The sequence below is a fragment of the Cavia porcellus genome, unplaced genomic scaffold (genome assembly GCF_034190915.1).
Source record: "Cavia porcellus strain 051 isolate PalLab524CR breed Dunkin Hartley unplaced genomic scaffold, mCavPor4.1 scaffold_1, whole genome shotgun sequence".
Classification (NCBI taxonomy): domain Eukaryota; kingdom Metazoa; phylum Chordata; class Mammalia; order Rodentia; family Caviidae; genus Cavia; species Cavia porcellus.
Window position 1 is genome coordinate 229,172,846 of NW_026947484.1, and position 20,133 is coordinate 229,192,978.

Genomic DNA, 20,133 nt, shown 5'->3' on the forward strand with positions numbered 1-20,133 from the left:
TCTAGTATTCAGTGTTTTTATGTACAAGCACTGATTTTCTAGAGGCTGTGACAGGGCGTGGTGTGGCTTTAATCTCAGTACTCAGGAGGCTGACGCAAGAGGGTCATTGAGAGTTTGAGATCATCCTGGGTTACAAAGTGATCTCAAGGCCAGCCTGAACTGCATAGTGAGATTTTGTTTCCAAACGACCAAAAATAGTCAATCAGACAGGGCCAGAGCTAGGCAATGTAAAGACAAAACACCCGAGAACTGTGGCTGGAGGTGCACCCATTTGACATCAGGCATCAAGATAGAGATGTAAGAACCAGGCCACAGGCCTCGCTGGGGGATAAACAATAACTTGGGGTTGTACTGTGACTGGTGTCACGTGGTCCAGTCACATCCAGATAGACATCAGTCACTCAGGTGGGTGACCAGAACATCTGGATGCAGCCACCCAGGTGGGTTAGCAGAACCTCTAGACCCATCCCTCCCCCAAAATACCTTTGTTCTTTCTTTCTTTTTTTTTGTCTTTTTCTTTTTTATCGGTACCAGGGATCGAACTCACGACTGCCTGCTTGCAAGGCAGGCGCTTATGCCGCTGAGCTAAATCCCCAGCCCCACCTTTGTTCTTTCTATGTACCCTTGCTGTGCAACTCCCTTCTTGATTGGATTAATATTAGCTAAATGCCGCTTATGCCGCTGAGCTAAATCCCCAGCCCCACCTTTGTTCTTTCTATGTACCCTTGCTGTGCAACTCCCTTCTTGATTGGATTAATATTAGCTAAGCAGTTCAATCATAGTTTGATCCATGTTGTATTCACATTGTGACTTCACTGCGTAAATCACCTCTGACAAAGGGCTTCAGTAGCAACCCACTTTTAGGATCTCACCTGTCTCTCAGGAACTAAGTCTTAATAAATTTTTCCTACTCTTTATTTATTTATTTATTTATTTTTGTCTTTTTCCTTTTTATCGGTACCAGGGATCGAACTCATGACTGCCTGCTTGCAAGGCAGGTGCTTATGCCGCTGAGCTAAATTCCCAGCCCCTGTATTTTTGTTTGTTTGTTTTTTTGTTGTTGTTCCTTGAGACAGAGTCTCACTATGACACTAGTCTTGAACTCACTATGTAGCCCAGGCTGAGCTCGAACTTGCAGGGATCCTACCTCAGCTTCGCGAGGGTGAGGGCTGGTATTACAGGTGTGTATCACACCTGGCTAACCTTTTCTGCTCTTAACCTGTATTGTTCCTCAGAATTCATTCTTCACATTTTTTCTTTGTTCTTTTTTTTTTTTCTTTTAAAGAGAATAAAACCAAATAGAGTGAATCAAAACAAAATGATGAACACAGTACATAACTTTAAAACAAAATACAAGGAAATCAATAATGGCTATCATAGCGTTCTTCAATTTTTTTTTTTTTTTTTTTTTTTTTTTTTTTTGGTACCAGGAATTGAACTCAGGACCTTGAATTTGCCAGGCAGGTGCTGTGCCTCTGAGCTACATCCCCAGCCCTTTTCTTTTTTTCTTTTCTTTTTTTGGTACCAGGAATCAAAGTTACGACTTTCCACCAGGCGCTGGGCCACTGAGCTATATCCCAAGCCTCTACACATTCTTTTTTTTTTTTTTTTGTCTTTTTTTTTTTTTGGTCTTTTTCCTTTTTATCGGTACCGGGGATTGAACTCAGGACTGCTTGCTTTCAAGGCAGGCGCTTATGCCGCTGAGCTAAATCCCCAGCCCGCCCCTACACATTCTTCAATTTTGGGAGACGTGAATTTGGTGTCTCTGATGTCTAGCAGATTGTGAGTTATATTTCTCCTGTATCACTAACTCCTGAAAAGGAAAATCCTAAGACTTGGACGCTTATAGACAGGGAGAGAAAAAAGGGAGAGGGGAGAGATAAACTGTGCTTCAGAGGGCAAGGGCTTGGGGAGAGGGAGGAAAAAATTACCAAAAGCTTTTTGGGACTTACCAAACTTGCCAAGCTGGATGCCTCTTTTTACCTCTGACTCCTGGTTCACCAAGAGAACTGTCTCCAGGGCAGGTTCCCAGAACTGAGACAGAAAATTTTGTTTACTTTTAAAATTTCCTTTATTTTTTTGAGACAAGGTCTCATTATATAGTTCAGGGTGACCTTGAACTCACTGTATAGCCCAAATTGGACTCAAACTTGCAGGATCCTCCTGTTTCAGCCTATAGAGTGCTAGATGAGAGGTCTATACCACCAGGCCCAGCCAGAGGCAGGAATTTAACACACCCTAAACACAGAATGTTTGGAAGCTAACTGATTCCCATCATGGAAAAAGAATTTTCAGGATGTGCCATTCAGAGGCACAGGAGGGGAGGATTCATTAGACAGACATTTTAGGGTGCACTCAAGGGTAGTGTGGCCACTCAGGGGCTGAGGGACATTACAGTTTGGAACTTGAAGTAGCTGTGTATTTTTGGTGGTACAAATATGTGGAATGTGATCATCTACAGCATTGGTGGTAACCCACGGGCACACGTGCCACAGCAGGAACAGAGAGCCCTCTGTCCACACATGAACCCCTCCATCACACTGAGGTTTCCTAGAGGTGCTGGCACTTTGCAATTAGTACGTGGATTTGAATTGTAGTTTGGGCTCTGTGGGGAGCCTCAGCAGGAGCAGCTTCAAAGCCCCAGCCCCAGTGGTGGGTTAACTAATGGTCAACTTGTAACATCTAGCTGAACTGAATCAGTGTGGTTCTGGGTGTGGAGACCCACCTGTGCCCTGTGGCCAGCAACGTAAAGCAAGAACTGGAGGGGAAGATGGTGTGCTGTTGATTCTCCAGAAGAAGCCTGTCAGGCTAGTTTTGCTAATATGAGCTCAGCTGTTATTGTTGGAGGAACTCAAGTCTTCGCTGTCACTGAGGATGGCTGTGTTCTCTGGGGAGCTCTGGTCCTTACTCTGAGCACCCCTTCCTGGCTCCAGTGCAGATCCCTCACCCGCTGGCACTGATCCTTTCCCCTACTGGCGCAATGACCTTTGGGCCTTCCTGGTGCAGATTCTTGACACAGATTCACATGAGACATTGTGGTGGGCTTAGGTCTCTAGTTGAACTTGTGGAAGACATTGCCATGGGAAATGTCTACAGCCGGACCCGTACAGGTCACTACCAAGGGATCCAGAGCCTCAGCTGGACTCTTGGGTCTTAAGTGTGTGGACAGATCTCTTGCACTCTTCTGCATTTGAATTTTTTGGATGAATATTATAAAATAATCCTATAAATTATGTGCCCTCTATTAAATCTTTTTCCTTGTAAACCCTGACTACAACATCCAGGGTACCTGAGGACCATGAGAACATGAACCTGCTGTCTATCACAGGTGCACAGCAGGGTACTTAGGAACTGTGACAGCACAGACAACCAAGCAGGTGCTGTACCTGAAGTCAGCACCCATTTGTGTAAATACATAGTAACACATAAGGACTGGACCATAAAGACGCAGCGGCTCTCTCGGCTCTGCGGTGGTTGTGCTGATGTCTGCCCCTGTGTGCTTTCTTTGGGATCTCACACATGTAAAAACTCCTTCAGCCCCCTCAACCCCGACAGTCTCTAAAAGGTTCACTATCGCTGATCTATAGTCTTGGTGTGGTGGTAAAGGAGGATGGCCCACCCACAGTAAGAAAATCTTTCCATATGTTGGACAGTAGCCTAATTATAGATGCAAGGTGATCTATGGTGGAAATCACTGGTCTTGGTTTGGTAGGGGGAAGAATGACTCACCCACAGTCAGACAAAGGTCCACCCATAGAGGAAAATTTTTTTTGTACCAGGGATCAAACTCACGACCTCGTGCTTGCCAGGCAGCTGCTGCTTGCCAGGCACTTATGCTGCTGAGCTAAATCCTCAGCCCTGGGAAATCTTAATTTACAGGTCAAAGTGGTCTACTCACAGGTGAAGAACTGTTGGTGGGTAAAAGGGAATTGCCTAGGCTTCTTGTGTTCTGGGAGAAGAGAAAAAAATTTTTTTTTTTTTTGTCTTTTTCCTTTTTATCGGTACCGGGGATCAAACTCACGACTGCCTGCTTGCAAGGCAGGTGCTTATGCTGCTGAGCTAAACCTCCAGCCCCCCAAATTTTTTTTTTTGAGACAGGGTCTCTCTATGCAGTTCAGGCTGGCCTTGAGCTCGCTTTCTAGCACAGGCTGGTCTTGAACTTGCAACGATCCTCCTGCCTCAGCCTCCCGAGTGCTGGGATTACAGGCATGAGCCACCATTCCCGGTTTAGAAAAATAAAAACAATGAAAAATAAAAAATAAGCTGAATTTGTGTCTTGAAGTTAGTTTTCATGTTTTAAAAAATACGGTTTTGTTTCCTTTTTTGCCTAGCTTTGATTGTATCCTACTTCAAGATCTTCCTATAATACATACACTGAAATGTAATGCTCAGGACAATGGGGGCCATAGGAGCCCTATTTCAGAGCCCTGGTTAGCTTCAATTCTGATTAGCCCTTGATATGCCCTATTTGTTATTAAGTATCTGAAAAATCACTTCTTGGCAGGGGATATAGCTCAGTGATACAATTGCCTGCCTGCCAAATGTGAGGCTGTGCTTGATACCTGGCACCAAAAAAAAGAATATCCCACAAGAAAGTTGGAAAAAAAAAAAAAAAGAAGAAGAAGAAGAATGAGAAATGACCTCTGCATGTAAGTATCTTTGTTGACTGGGTGACCTTTTACCTTTGTTATTTGTTTGTAGCTGGGAAACCTGCCTTCCATTTATTCTGTAATTCTTCATATACGCTTGTGGGAACTATCATCAACTCTTGGTTTTAGATTTTACTTTTTCACGGATCCTTTTGACTGATCTCTCAGATTTTTTAAAATTTTGTTTTTTCTGTACTCGGAATCCAACTCAAGATGTCACACTTGCCATGTAGGTGCTGTGCCCTGAGCTATATCCTTGGTCTCTCTGACTTGATAGGCCTCCCTACCTCATGTCTAGAGGAGGTTCTCAATACTGAGGGCTCTTGGCATTATGATCCCCTTTTTAAAATGGGTACCAGGGATCATACTCACGACTGCCTGCTTGCAAGGCAGGCGCCTATGCCACTGAGCTAAATCCCTATGGTCCCTTTTAAACCCCTTCAAAATTATTTACCTGCCTTTAGACTTAGGCTCCCAGGTTAATCCTATTCTCAGCTTCATTTTAAGAAATAATTTATAGTCTAACATCAGCAATTTATGAACATTAAAATATGCTGAAATCCTTTAGGCTAAATGAAAGTTTACCTATTTTTAAAAAACGCACCACCACCTACCTGGCAAGCATGGGGTCCTGAGTTTGATTCCCAGTACCACCCCCCTTAAATAAATAAAATAAATGTTTTAAAATGCAGTCAAGTGTGGTGGTGACACCTGTAATTCCAGCACCTGGAAGGCTGAGGAAGATCACCATGAATTTGAGGCCAGCTTATGCTATACACAGAGTTCAAAGCCAGCTTACGCTGTACAGTGAGATCTTAGCTTAAAAATAAAAAAAAATAAAAAAAAGAAAGCAAGTGACTGAGGATATTGTTCAGTGGTTAAAAATGTGCTTGGCAGGCACTAGTGACTAGGCCCTCGTTAAATCTCCTGTCCCTCAAAAAAATGCCAATTTGTGATCTTCTAATCTGAGTCTTTGAAAAATAAAGCTACAGCTATTGTGAGCATACTCGTACATTGAGTTAATTTATGTTTTGGGGAAAATACTGTGAAAATTAAATTCATAGCTGAGCACTATAAGAGTTGGAAATTTTATGTTACAAAATACATGTGAAGATTTTTTCATATTATTTGGATTATTATTCTACCAAACACAGAACCAATGGTTGGCTGGGCATAATGACACATACCTGTAATCTCAGTACTCAGGAGGCTGAGGCAGGAGGACTGCCATGGGTTTGAGGCCAGCCTAGGCTACATAGATTTCAAACTGAACTACATGGGGAGATCTTGTCTCAAAAAAAAAAAAAAAAAAAAAAAACCAAAAGAAAAACCAATGGTTGTTCTAAGTTATAGAACTGATAACATGTGTATGATTTAAAATGAGTACTGGTTATTTTCTTACAAAGAATATAAGAAGGAAGTTGGATGACACCTTCACAAAAGGAAAAAAGTAGAAGACTTCAGATGGGTAGATGGTAGATATTACATAATGTTTTCCAGAGAAGAATCAAGGACATCTTCTAAATCAGAACACAAATCTTCGTGGAAACATATTAATATAGGGGCTGGGGATGTAGCTCAGTGGCATAAGCACCTGCCTTGCAAGCGTGTGGTCATGAGTTCAATCCCTGGTACTGGTAAAAAACAAAACAAAACAAAACTACATCTGTCTCAAAAAAAAAAAAAAAAAAGGTATTTTTTCTTCAGTGATGTCTAACAAGAAAAAAAAAAGGGGGGGAAATAAATGTAACTTCCAACCTGCTTGTCTTGGTTATTTTCTCCTCTTGTTGAGACAAAATACCTGATGCCCCAAATTAGGGAAGGGAAGATTTTAGCTTACAGTTTGTGGAGGTTTCAGTCCATCCTCATCTGGCTCCAAGGCAGAGTGGTGTGGCTGAGGGGCACCTGTTCATGGTGGCTGCAAGCAGCAAGAGCGAACTAGGCAAAAAAAAAAAAAAAAAAGGAAGCCTCCTTTCCTCCTTTCCTCTCTTATATACCAATTATCCACCCCTGGTGGGTGCAGCGAGACAAACCCGGGGGCTCCAGCCACCCACTGAGGTGACTGGCGTTAATGTTAATTTGTTTCTCTCTCAGAAGAGCATGTAGGTCTGGGCACTGTGTCTTTACTTTGAGGCCTGGACTCCAACAGATGTAACCCTGGCCACAGTTTTAATGTGTTTTCATACTCTGTACTGACTTCCTCAAGGGCCCAGCCCCGTCTGACTGCCTATAATATTTCTACCTTACTTAGCTGTGTATAATATTGATGTATTCTGGCAAAAATTAAAAAAGATGAAGATGTGGAATTGAACATGCACAGAAACCAACTGACGAACCGTGCCAAGGGGAAGCAGAGCTGTAAGTCAGTTTACAACCAAAGCATGTATTTGAAATTTAAAATGGAATATATTTAATTCTGTAGAGGAAGGATACAAAGGAGACACATTTCTTTTTTTATACAATAATTGGAGACACATTGCTTATTCAGTAGGAAAAAAAGGGCAACTGGAATCTATTGAAAAACCCAAAATGCACAAGAAAGTCATGGTCTTGATATGAAACAAACTAAAATCTGTCTTGAATTTGAGCAATTGGTAGAATTTAAAGGAAGTAACGTTCTGTTTACGACCATGAAAATGGCCTGGTGCAGCTCCTGTGCCTACACTGAGTAATATTTGCACAGTGATAATAAAGCAAACATTGCTTTCTGTCATTCAAAGGTCTCGAATCAGTTATAGACAAAACCCTGAATACTTCTAGTTACAGAACAAGGTGCAATCGTCATTAACCTTGTTATAAAATGAAAAGACAAGTCAAAAGTAAGGCCGACTGAGGGTGGGTGAAGAAACAGAGAAAGAAAAAAAGGACTCAGTAATGGCTTCATTTTACATACCTGGGAGTCCCCGGCAGATATAAAGCTGACAGAAACAGTTTATTTTTTATTTTTATTTATTTATTTAAATCAGTATCAGGGATCAAACTCACCACACCGTGCTTGCAAGGCAAGTGCTTATGCCGCTGAGCTAAATCCCCAGCCCCAGAAACAGGAGTTTAAGTAGCCAGTTTTAAGTTATAAAGGTCTCAACTACAATAAAGATAGTATAACTGTTATAAATGGGGAGCAGGAGCCAGTTGGACTGGCGTTCAGCGGTAATCCCAGCACTCTAGGGGATGGAGCCATTTGGATCACAAGGTTCAAGCCCAGCCTGGGCACATCTGTTGACCTTATCTCAAAATGAAAAATAAAAAAGGCTGGGTTCGGTGCAAAGGCCCTAGTTCATGCTCCAAGGTTCAAACAGAACAGAACAGAACAAAACAAAACAAAACAAAACAGTTAACTGATTGAGCCATTCTCCCTCTTCTCTGTCTGTATTCCTGACATTTTGTTGTGTTTTTGTTGGTGTTTTGCGTTGCTTGAAGGTTGAAGCCGGGCCTCCACAGTGAAATATACACCCAGTTCTTTTTATTTCTTGAGACAGGCTCTTGCTAAATGGCTAAATTCCAGGCTAGGTTCAAATGCATGATCCTCTTACCTCAGCCTCTCAGTGCGTTTGGGTTAAAGGTATACGCTACCATGCCTGACTTTAATTTCTTTTTGTATGTGAGGGTTTGAGACAGTCTTGCTGTATAGTTCAGGCTGGCCTTGAACTCCAGGCAATCCTCTTGCTTTAGCCTGCAGAGAGCTGGCATTACATGCAGGTGCTACCATGACTGGCCCGATTTTAACTTCTTAAAACAGCTAATAAAAGTTAGAAAGGCTGGGCATGGTGATTCACTCCTGTAATCTCAGCACTCAGGAGACAAGAGGAGTGTTGCAAGTTCGAGACCAGCTTGGGCTACAAAGTGAGCCCAAGGCAAACCTGAACTGCATAGTGAGACCCTGTCTCAAAAAGCCAATAATTAATTAATTAAAAAGATAAGAGCCAAGTTGGGTTGAAAATACATACAATGTTTTTGCTCTGGGCACATCAAATGTGGGGGTATTGCTATTAGATATAGGATATTTTGGAATATAGCATACAATAAAATCATAAATAACATACAAGGTATCTTAGAATATAATATATGATAAAAGCATCACGATCAAATACATGTAAACACATTTAAATAAATAAGAAACTTGATAAATTTCTAAGAGATAGTTTAGTTTTTTTGCTTTAATTACTGTATTCCCTGAATGATTATCACTTGTTTCTCACTTCAGAAATTTCCAGACAAGCCGAGTGTGATGGCGCACGCCTGTAATTCCAGCACTCTGGAGTCTGAAGCAGGAACTGCTGTGAGTTCGAGGCCGGCCTGAACTTCACAGTGAGACCCTGTCTCAACAATAAGCACAGCAACAACAAAACATTTCTAGATAGATAACAGTCATTGAATACAACCCATTACATAAGATTTTCAAACCAATTCTAGGACCAGGGTAAAGATGCCCAAGGTTTTCCTACAGATTGATGAACAGGTTCTCTCTCAAAGAAAGAAAACCACATAGTATGGAAGAACTCTCAGCCATTCCTATCTTCTCCATGAACTGGGGCGTGGCTGTGGCTTCTGGGGTGCACTTCCTACAGAGTGGAGCACGGATAAGTAACTTCCTGGCCCACCTCCTCTCTCATGGACAGACAGACCTGCAGGACAGAGGGAGGACTTGTCCGCCCTCCCCCTCCCCACTTAGGACGCACTGCTGTGGCCTGAAGGGCCTTGGAAATCTGCACACCATCTGAGCCTTCCCAAGCCCAAATTCTTATCCATGTTTTGAATATCATTTGGATTCTTTCTTTTTAACCCCTTGTATTCTTTTTTAAAAACTAAGATCTCCTAATAAGTATCTTTATTATACTAAAAATTGAGTTCTACTAAGAGACACACAAATCTGTTTTGTTCCAACTATTTTATCCAATTTCCAGTAACATAATGTTACGGTTTGTATCTAGATGTCCCCCCCCCAAAGCTTCACCTAGTCATAAATGGGGTTTTGAAGCTGGCTGCATCGGTGTGTGAATGTGGATTAGGGGAGTGATGCTGGGATTAAGACTGTGGTCCAAGGAAGCCGGACCCTGGGTGTGGGTGGCACCAATCAACAGGTTTACAGCCCGGATCCAATATAAAGGGAGAGAGGGAAGAGAGAGGCTGCCTCCTGCTTGCTCTGAGATGCCCCCTGCCATGCTGACCTGCTTTAGAGCCAGCCAGCTGCAGGCTGACACCCTGTGGGGAAAGTTGGGGGACAAGCAGGGAAAGTTAAAGGTGTCAGTGGGATTTTATTTTTCTTTTCTTTTTTTGTACTGGGAATTGAACTCAGGGCCTTGCACTTGTGTCAGTGATAAGAGTTAAACACCTGCTAAGAACAGCTAAGGAAAACAGGAAGCTGTTACCAAGGCCTGGCTCACTTCCTGCCAAGGCTCCATTCCCGCCCCTCTCCATCTTCAATTAAGCACAGGAGAAACACTGGGAGGGTGGACTCTATCATAAAAACACCCTGAGTATGTAAAACATACACTAAAACCTAAATTTAAAATTTTTATTCTCCCCATATTAATACTCTAAAATGCACATGTATTCTTTTTACTAGTAGCTCAGCCTTGAATGTAACTGCTGTAAACTTCACAAGCGCCCAAAACAAACAAACAAAAAATATAAGCACCTGGATAGCACAAAGAGGCTAAAGAAGTGCTTATTCAAGAATGCAGATGTAAGCAATGGAAGGGATAGTGGTCATATCCAGGTTCTCACAGCCTAAAACAGCCAAGCAAGTTACGATGGCGCTCAAGGGGAAGTCCCATTCTCACCATACAGTAAAAAAAAAGACCTCGGAGTTCTGGCTCCAAACCTCCTACCTTACTCCACAGGGGTAATGTTTGATACACTGTCAACTTGAGAAGTTTAGCAGCTTAACTAAGTAACTCTGAGTTCCACATCTTGGGGCATAGAAGATATATCCTTGTGCTCTGTGTGTTGTTCACTGTCAATTTGGGAAGTTTAGAAGTTTAAGCAATTCAGCGGGAGGCCAGCGTCCTCACCTTGTAAACATCCTGAATCTGTACAAAAGGAGCGCCACTGAGATGGCCACCCGAGGTGCAAGGGAGGAAAAGAGGCTCCCCTCCTCCTCCCACTCCTGTTGCTTTGTGGTCTTCTGCCTCCTTTAACTGTAGCCCCTGTGCATGCCACCCTGCCTTGGAGCCAGCAGATTACAGGCTGAAACCTCCACAAACCCCGAGCCAAATAATCCTTTCCTTCCTTAACTTTGGCCTTGGGTATTCTGTCTCAGCAACCAGAGAAAAGTAACTAAAACGGGTAACTATTTATTTTCTTATGTTTTCTCAAAATGGTTTTGCTTCCCCACTTCTCTTCCCTAAAGTGATTTTGTTTCTCCTTCTGAATTTATACCTCTATTTTTTTTTTTTTTTTTACTGGTACCAGGGATTGAACTCACGACCACGCGCTTGCAAGGCAGGCGCTTATGCTGCTGAGCTAAATCCCCAGCCCCCTCTAATTCTATTTTTAATGTAGGGTTTTTATAGACCGTGGATAAAAATCTATCCTCACAAGGCATAACATCTCTACAAACCACGAGCCAAATAAACCTTTCCTCCTTTAACTTTGGGTGTTGGGTATTTTGTCTCAGCAAGGAGAAAATTAACTAAAACACCTACATTACCCATTTCTTGCATAAAAATCTAGCTCTGTTATTCCTTTTTATATTTTGAGACAGGTAAGATACTGACAGTGCTGGTTAGCAGGAGTTTCTAATCCTGTTTTAATACCCATGTAACTGAAGGGAAAAAGAAACATTAAAAACACTCATAAAATGAGTACAGCACTGAAGTTTCATTGATTGGTTAAACAAATACATATTGAGTACATATTATGTACTACACACTAGGCTAGCTATATATATATATATTTTTTTTTTTTTTTTTTTTTTTTTGAGACAAGGTCTCTCACCATGTAGTTCAAGCTAGTCTTGAATTCATTATGTAGTCTGAGCTGAACTTAAACTCACAGAAATCCTTCTTCAGCCTCCAAAATGCTGGGTTTACAGGTGTGTACCACCACACTCTGCTAGTAATATTCTATATAAAGACAAAGAGGATTAGATGCATAAGCCTATCACTACTGTTTGAAATTTTTAAAAATACATTTATTAAAAAAATACATTTATTGGCCAGGTAAAATGGTACATTCCTGCAATCTCAGCACTCAGGAATCTGAGCCAGGAGGATCACCACAAGTTTAAGGCCACCCTGGGCTACGTAGTGAGTTCACGGTCAGTCTGCACTGCATGGAACCTGTATCAAAAAAAATTTTTTTTTAAATTTAGTTTTTCTCAACTTTGGCACTATAATTCTTTGTTGGCAAGGAAGGCCATAGTACCATAGTAGCCATTATAGGCTAGTTACTGATTATTTGTTGTGCTGAGTATCCAACTCAAGGCAGCAAACATGCTAAGGAAGTCCTCCACCTCTGAGCTACAACCACAGCCTCACTGCGGGGTATTTCACCACATTCTGGTTTCTACCACTAGATGACAGTAGCATCCCCACCTCCAGTTACGACAGTGTCTTCAGACTCTGAGAAATGTCCCCAGGACACATTCTCCCGGGCTGAAAATCACTATGATCACATTTTTTAAAAATTAATTTTTTATGATCACATTTTAATCATATTTTAAAGATCTAAAGTTTTTTTTTTTTTTAATTTTAAATACTTGTACTGTGCTAACTGTGCCGTTGAACATTTGACCTTAAGAGATATAAACCACAATGAATGGATTCTGATTCTCAAAAAAGGTAAGTGGGATGCTAAGCATTTCGGTTGAGTGACACTTTTATCTAACTTATGAAGAGGGGGAAAATACAGCTCTGTATTTTTAGCTTAAAAAGGTTTATCTTAAACCATATATGGCTGATAAAAATGTGAAATCTAAACTTTTAAGATTTCTCTTGAGTTAACCAGATGGTGTGCTTATGATGTGCCTACAAAAGTTTTCATGCTTTTCTAATAAAAAGCTATTTTTTGCTTTCCATTTTAAGATTATATGCTTTTAGACTCTTTCAAAGAAAGAAAAATATCAGACTACATTACACACTAAACTAAGCTAAACTAAGGAAAATGTAACAAATCCTCATGTTTTTTTCCTCTCTCCTAATACTCACATACTGCCTCGGTTGCCAGTATCGCCGTATACTAATATGGAGATAACAAACATATACTACATATACAAACATATATAACAAACATATACTAATTCTTTATCATGCGCCAGGCATCATTCTAAGTTTTCTACATATTATAATTTTTTTTTTTTTCCTTTTTGAGACAGGGTTTTGCAGGCAGTGCAGGCTTGCATTGAGGTCTGTGTAGTCCAGGCTGGTCTCAAATTTGCCTCAATCCTGTCTGTCTCCCAAGTGCTGGGATTACAGAAATGCGCCACTAGGCCTGGCCTTTAAAATTAGAGTTTTCACTTTAATTTCAGATAGAAAAGTTTGAAGCATAGTACAAAGAGTTGTGGGTACCCTGCACCCAGATTCATCAATTGTTAACATTTTGCTACATTTGTTACATCATTCCCTGGTGCTCACTGTGTTTCTCCATCTCATGCTTGTTCTCCACTTAGTAGGTTAAATGCTTTTACTTTTTATTCTTTTGTTCAAATTGTTCCAGATTTGGTAAATGAGAGTCCCTTCAGATAAGTACCTGTGACCTTCAACATGGCAAAGCAATGCTTCTAGCTCATCTTGTATTTGATTCCTGTTTTGGAATCAGTAATTTTTCCAAAATGCCTTCGATCTTTTTGTGAAAGAAACCAGTGAACTAGAGCCACTACAAATCTGGTTCTTTTTAAAATAAAATGAGATTTAGAAGCAAAGATTTGAATGTTACACATGCTAATAGGCCCTAAGGGACTAACCTATAAAATGAAAAGCATTAAAAGAAACAAAGCAGAATTACCCAATGGGTGGCTAGAACTGGAAAATTAATGTATTTATACACATTTTATATCCATATACGTGTGCATACACACACACACACACACACACACACACACACACACAGACACAGACACAGAGTGATACCTCAGTTGTCCAATGGCTTTTCCACTAGATGAACAACAAAGTTAACAAAAATCTGCTTGTCTGTTATTCTAGCCTTTGGGGAGATGAGGCAGGAGGAACACCATGAGTTCAAGGCAGGCCTGGGCTACACTGAGACCATGTTTCAAAAACCAAAAACAACAAAAGTTTGCTTGGGATTTGGTCTTTTATTGTTTTTGTCTCTGCTTGGTGTTTGTAACTAAGCTCAACAGTAGAACTGAAAACCCGCTTGAAAAAACCAGTACAGGCAGTGAGTGAGTCACACGGTTAAGTGCTGCTGTTGTCAAGACAACTTATAGTGCATTGAAACATTTGTGATTGTTTTCTTTTGTAATTTTAAAAATAAAATATGGTAACCATGTCTCCAAAGAAAGTTGGTGACACTATCATACCTAGAGTGAAGGTGGATTTTGCCTGAGTTTCTGAGTTTCTTAAACTTTATGCCAATAAAAAATTAGAGATATACATTTAGGAGAAACAAAGTCACTTTCCTGGAAAGAGAGAAATGAGGAGATACTAGCTACTTTGTTAGAGTGTGGTAGGCAGCCTGGACCTGGAGCTGGGTCTTTGTTCTTACCCTCTTGTCCTACGTGGCAAAAAGAGTTGTTACACTTTGCTTGGCTGTTGGAGGCTCTGAGACTGATTTGGTCGCTGACTCTGATTGACTGCATGCAAAGCCTTGGGTAAGCGCCTTGTGTTTTGCCAAGGTGGTATCTCTTGACATTGATAGCAGACATTCAAGTTAATTTAGCAATCAGTAAACATGTACATTTTAGGGAATTACCACAGTGAGAAAATAATAAACTATACACATATGTATTTATATATAGGTGCAGAAGTGTCCAGATGTCAGCATATTTTATATACTGGTTTTTCTTTTTTACAATATAGCACCCCACACCCACACCATGTCACCCTTCCACTTATCTGGAGGAGGACAGAAGTGAACGGGGGCCCTGGCTTTAACGTAAGCCAGGCTTCTTATCAGTTCTCTCTGCTTTTTTAAATTGCTCTCTCTTGCAGGGGTTTACCTGTGTGCCAGAAACCTCACGAGGACCCTTACCTTTTCCTGTCTGTCCCCCAACTTGCCCTACAATCTCACTAGTAAACCTAAGAGAAAAACTGAGAACTGGGTTAAAGAAATAAATCACTCTGAATTTTGTCAAACTTCTGGAAAAATGAATTTATCAATGTAATTTTGGGGCCTCAGAATGAATTATTTGGTTTTCCACTTCTCATGGGAAAAAATGTTCAGTTCTCAAACTCTTCAGTGTTCAAACACAAATCTGGAATGAAGTGAGTTCAACAACCAGGTTCGCCGTACATGGTCAACAGGTTAAGCGGAGAAGCTGAGATTGGAAGCTGGACAGTCTGGTTCCAAGCCTGTGCTTTTAGCATAAATGTTCAAAAATAAAAGGGTTGAGAAGGAAGCCGCTTCTGTATGATCTTTTCTAGCTGGGGAGGAGGACAGCAGGGAATGTACTGCTGATCTGGGAATCAATCCAAGTAACAGACTTGACTCGAAACTGTTTTCCCTCTTGGAAGACTAAAGATTTGCAAATGCACCAACCTTTTTGTCTCTCTCTTCTCTAAGGGTGAGCTTAGTTCTATAAGGATTTTTAGGCTTTCACTGAAATACGAGGGCTTTTTTTGGTACCAGGAATTGAACTCAGGACTTTGTGTTTGCCAGCAGGTACAGTGCTGCAGAGCTGTTATCCTTGGCCCCACTGAAATACACCTCTGGGTCATCTGCCCACCCACCTATTGCTTCTGACTAATGTTCATCTCAAGCTAAGCTCAATCTTTACATTACGCTGCTTATTAATATTCAGTCATCATGTAAAGCGGGGACATTGGTATATTTAAGCGGAGGACAAAGGGATTACAGGTTTTTAAATATGAACAAAAGTAACTTACCCTTTTAGAATTAATCAAGAAAGACCTTATGTAGAAGTTTTTGTGGTTCATTTTCCAACTTACAGCACTATGAACTATTAGTATATAAGGGGTAATTTCAATTACTGTTTTTATTTTTTGGTACTGTGGATCAAACTCAAGACCTCGCACTTACTAGGTAAGCACTTGAGTCACTGAGCTTAATCCCTAGCCCAATTATTCTGTATTTATATAAGCATGTTCAGTGAGTTAGTATGTGCACCTAAGAATGTGTATTTTGTAAACATTCATTCTGTAGATATCTGTTAAGCCCATCGGTTAAAGGGCATAGTTCAGCTCTTATCTGTTGATTTTTTTGTCTTATCTATTTGTGACAGTTGGCGTATTGAGAGGTTCCTCATTACAGTTGTATACGTGACCTGATATTATTTACTGGTTTTTAAAATTATTATTTTTTTTATTAGTACCGGGGATCGAACTCACGACCACCTGCTTGCAAGGTAGGTGCTTATGCCGCTGAGCTAAATGCCCAGCCCTACTGGTTTGTTTTTAAGACAGGTTCTTCCTATGTAGTTGAGACTAGCCTTGAACTCACTATGGAGACCAGGCTGGCCTGGAACTGTGATCCTACTGCAGCCTTTAGGGTGCCGGAATTATAGGCATGTGCTACCACAGCTGTATTTTATATAGTTGGGTGGGCTTGTATCTGGTGCATATGATTGTTCTCTCTTCCTCTCTTGGCTTGTGCCCTAACAAGTAGTGACCTTCTTTATCTCCTTGGATCAGTATTGGCTTGAAATCCACTTTGTCTGCAAATATAAAACTACCTCTGCTTTTTTTTTTTTAAATCGGTACCAGGGATTGAACTCATGACTGCCTGCTTGCAAGGCAGGCGCTTATGCCGCTGAGCTAAATCCCCAGCTCCTACCCCTGCTTTTTTCCTGGGTTCCTGTCACATGGGGTATTGTTTCCCATCCTTTGACTTTTTGAGTTTATTTACTTTGGTTTTTTGAGGCAGGGTCTCACTGTGCCGTTCAGACTGTTCTTGAACTCACTATGTAGCCTAGGCTGGCCTCAAACTCACAGTGATTGTCCTGCCTCAGTGTACCAGTGCTATGAGTATAGGCATGTGCCACCACACCTAGCTGTTGCTTTTATTAGAGTTAAATGTTGGCTCTTGTTTCTTGATCCTTTCTGACTGGTGAATTAAAAATATTTACATTGGTGGTTATAACTAATGGGTATTGATTCATCCTTCTCAACACACTATTTTCCTTTTGATTTCCTTTCTTTCACTTCTATTTAATTATCTGCCTTATCTGGTGGACACATTCTATGGGGATTCTTGGAATTGTTGCCTTTATTGTCTTTTTCTAGAATACGCATCAGAACTCTTGGAGTGCGGGTTGGGTGGTCATGAATTTCTTCAGGTGTTATCATGGAAGCATCTTATTTCTCCATCAATATTGAAGGATGATTTTGTGGGGAACATCAATTGGGTTGAAGGTCATTTGTTTTTAGTTTTGTTTTGAGACTGGGTCTCACTATGCAGCTCTGGCTGGCCTTGAGCTCACTTTGTAACCCAGGCTGGTCTCGAACTTACAACAATCCTCCTGCTGTAGCCTCCTGAGTGTTGGAATTATAGGTGTGTGCCACGGTGCCTAGCTTTTTTTTTTTTTTTTTTTTGGTACCGGGGATCGAACTCAGGGCCTTGTGTTTGCCGGGCAGGCGCTTATGCAACTGAACTAAATCTCTAGGCTTTTTTTTTTTTTTTTTTTAATGCTTGAAATACTTCAAGCTTTCAAGAGTTTGAGTTGAGAAATCTGCTGTGATTCTCATGAGTTTCCTGTTCTTGGGTTGAATTTCTGGAATCTTTACTATTATATTCCTTAGTGTAGTTTTGTTTTGATGATGGCTAACTGGAGTTTGTTTTAGCTACTTTTGTTGCTGATACAAAATAATCAAAGTTAAAAGAGGAAAGGTTCCTTTAGCTCGGTTTGTAGAGGTTTCGGTCCCTAATGGGGTGACTGGCTCCAAGACAGGGCAGCACATGTCAGAAGGGCAGCAGTTCATGGTGGCAGAAGACAGCAAAAGCAATGAGAGAGACAGACAGACAGACAGACAGAGATAGAGACAAGCGTCTTTCTGTCCCCGATGTTGCATCCAGCCTACCAGGTTTAGGGCAGTGCTAATCCAAGCAGGGAAGATTGGTGCTATTTTTATTTTTTGGTACTGGGACTCAAAACTCAGAACCTTTTATTCATCAGGCAGGCACTGTGTACTGAGCTATATCCCCAGCCCTAGCAGTGCCAATCCAGTCAGTGGCCTGGTCCAGCAGTTACCCTTCTTAATCCCAGCACTGCACTGAGAATCAGTCACACACTCTCAATTCAGCCACCTCTGAAAATGCTGTGACACGTGAGGCTCTGGGGGAGGGACATCTAGACACTGACCATAACAGAGTCTATACATTTATCTATATATAAAGTTCTTTTTCCATGCTTGGGAAGATTTCTGCCATTACTTCTATGAACAGGTATTTTGTGTCCTTGGGCTATCTTCTGAGTTTTCACTGATTCCAGTTAATCTTGTATTAATCTTTGCATCATCTAGCAGCTGTTGGATTGATTTTTCATGGATTGTTGCTATTTTTAAGACTTTTACTGAATGTTCACTAATTGCAATCATCTCTTCTACATCTGATATTTTAGCTTCACATTGATTGATTCTACTCCATATACTTTCAATACAGCTTTTAATCTGGATGTTTGCTTGACTCTTGATGGAATTAAGTTGTTTCCTATGTTGGGCATTCATAGTTTTCATCACTTTATTTTTTACAAATCTATATCTATTCTATAGATAGCACTAATCATTTCCATTTCTTTCATTATGATCATGTCTTTAATTATCTGTGTAATGACTTTTTTCCTAGAGACTCATCTGCTTTGTTATTTCCTGTGTCTCAGTTAGTTTTCTCAGTGCACATACAAAATACCCAACACCTAAAGTTCAAGGAGGAAAGGCTTACTTTGGCTCATGGTTTGTAGAGGTTTGGTCCATAATTGACTGGCTCCAATGCAGGGTGGTATGGCGTAGGGGCATCACAGAGGAGAAAAAACGGTTCACTGCGTGGAGGGCAGAGGGCAGGAGAGACCAAAAGCAGCAAGCAGTAAGCGAGGCAGGAGCTCTCATTTTGTTCTTTCCAGGCAACACACCCCTAGGGCAGGCAGCACTGACACCAGTGGGCCTTCCCATTTTCTGCACCCAGAGCTATGACAAAGCAATCAGTGGACCAATTTAGCAATCACACACCCTTAACCCTAGCATCATACTCTCTAGATCTAGCAGCCTCTGAAAAGCCCCGCCTATGACCATATTAGGCTTTAGGGGAACATCTAAAAACAAGTCATAACATGCTGTTACTATGACAGAAATTTTGGATTTTAAAGCTAGCTAGCAGCCTGACACACTGGGACAAGATATGCCTGTCCCACCTGCCACACAGCTACACTGCTGAACTCAGTCAGCCTTGACTGAGTCCAGCTGCTTTTCAGAAACAGCCTCACCCAGGTCAACCTAACCATGTTCAGCTGCAATGTCCGTGTTTTCCCACTTAAAAAATATAAACCAGTTTTTTAAAAATATATTTCAAGGATTTTCTACCCAGCAACCAATGACAACTAACCTCACCCAAAGGAAAACCACCATGCTTTCAAACTTTCATACTTCATGCTTGCAAATCCTGTATCAGCTAAACCCAAAATTGACTTGGAGCTGGTGATTTGGAACTGCTTCCCACCAGCCCACTGGCACAATATACAGTTGTTTTCCAACTCCTTGGTAAGCAGTATCTTCCTTTCGGTTCAGACTGGTTCTGCAACACTACCATTTTAGAAAGTTCAGCTGGGTGGATTTTTATTGGTGAGCTGGGGGCTTAGAAGTTTACACCTTGTGTTTTCTAATCTTCCATTTTTTAAAATTAGTTTCTGCTTTGATGCTTGTAAACTGCTTATGTACATAGCTTTATTATTCATATGGCGACTTCTTTAGGAAATGACTTTTTATAGACATCTTCTAGTTGGGAATACAGCTTAGCGGCACAAGCACCTGCCTGATAAGCACGAGGTCATGAGTTCAATCCCTGGTACAAAAAACAAACAAACAAACAAAATCCAGGAGTCATCTTCTGGGTATAGCTGGCTCTTGGTTGTTTAGTCATTTCCAGGATCCTGCCTCTTCTGCTTATTAGGACTGAGGGGCTGTAGTCTGTTTGGCTACCACCCAGTTCTTTGGTACTGCCCTGTAGTATGGTTTATGTTCTCCAGACCATCTAGGTATTGGTCTACAAGGAATATCAATTGATCCCAGCAACTACATCACCTTGGCAAACATAGTACAATAAACAGTAATAGCATCAAACACAGAGTAGAAAATGACAAACTGTGATAACTAATTTGTTATTTTACCATATGTACAAGATTTTATAATCTAAAACA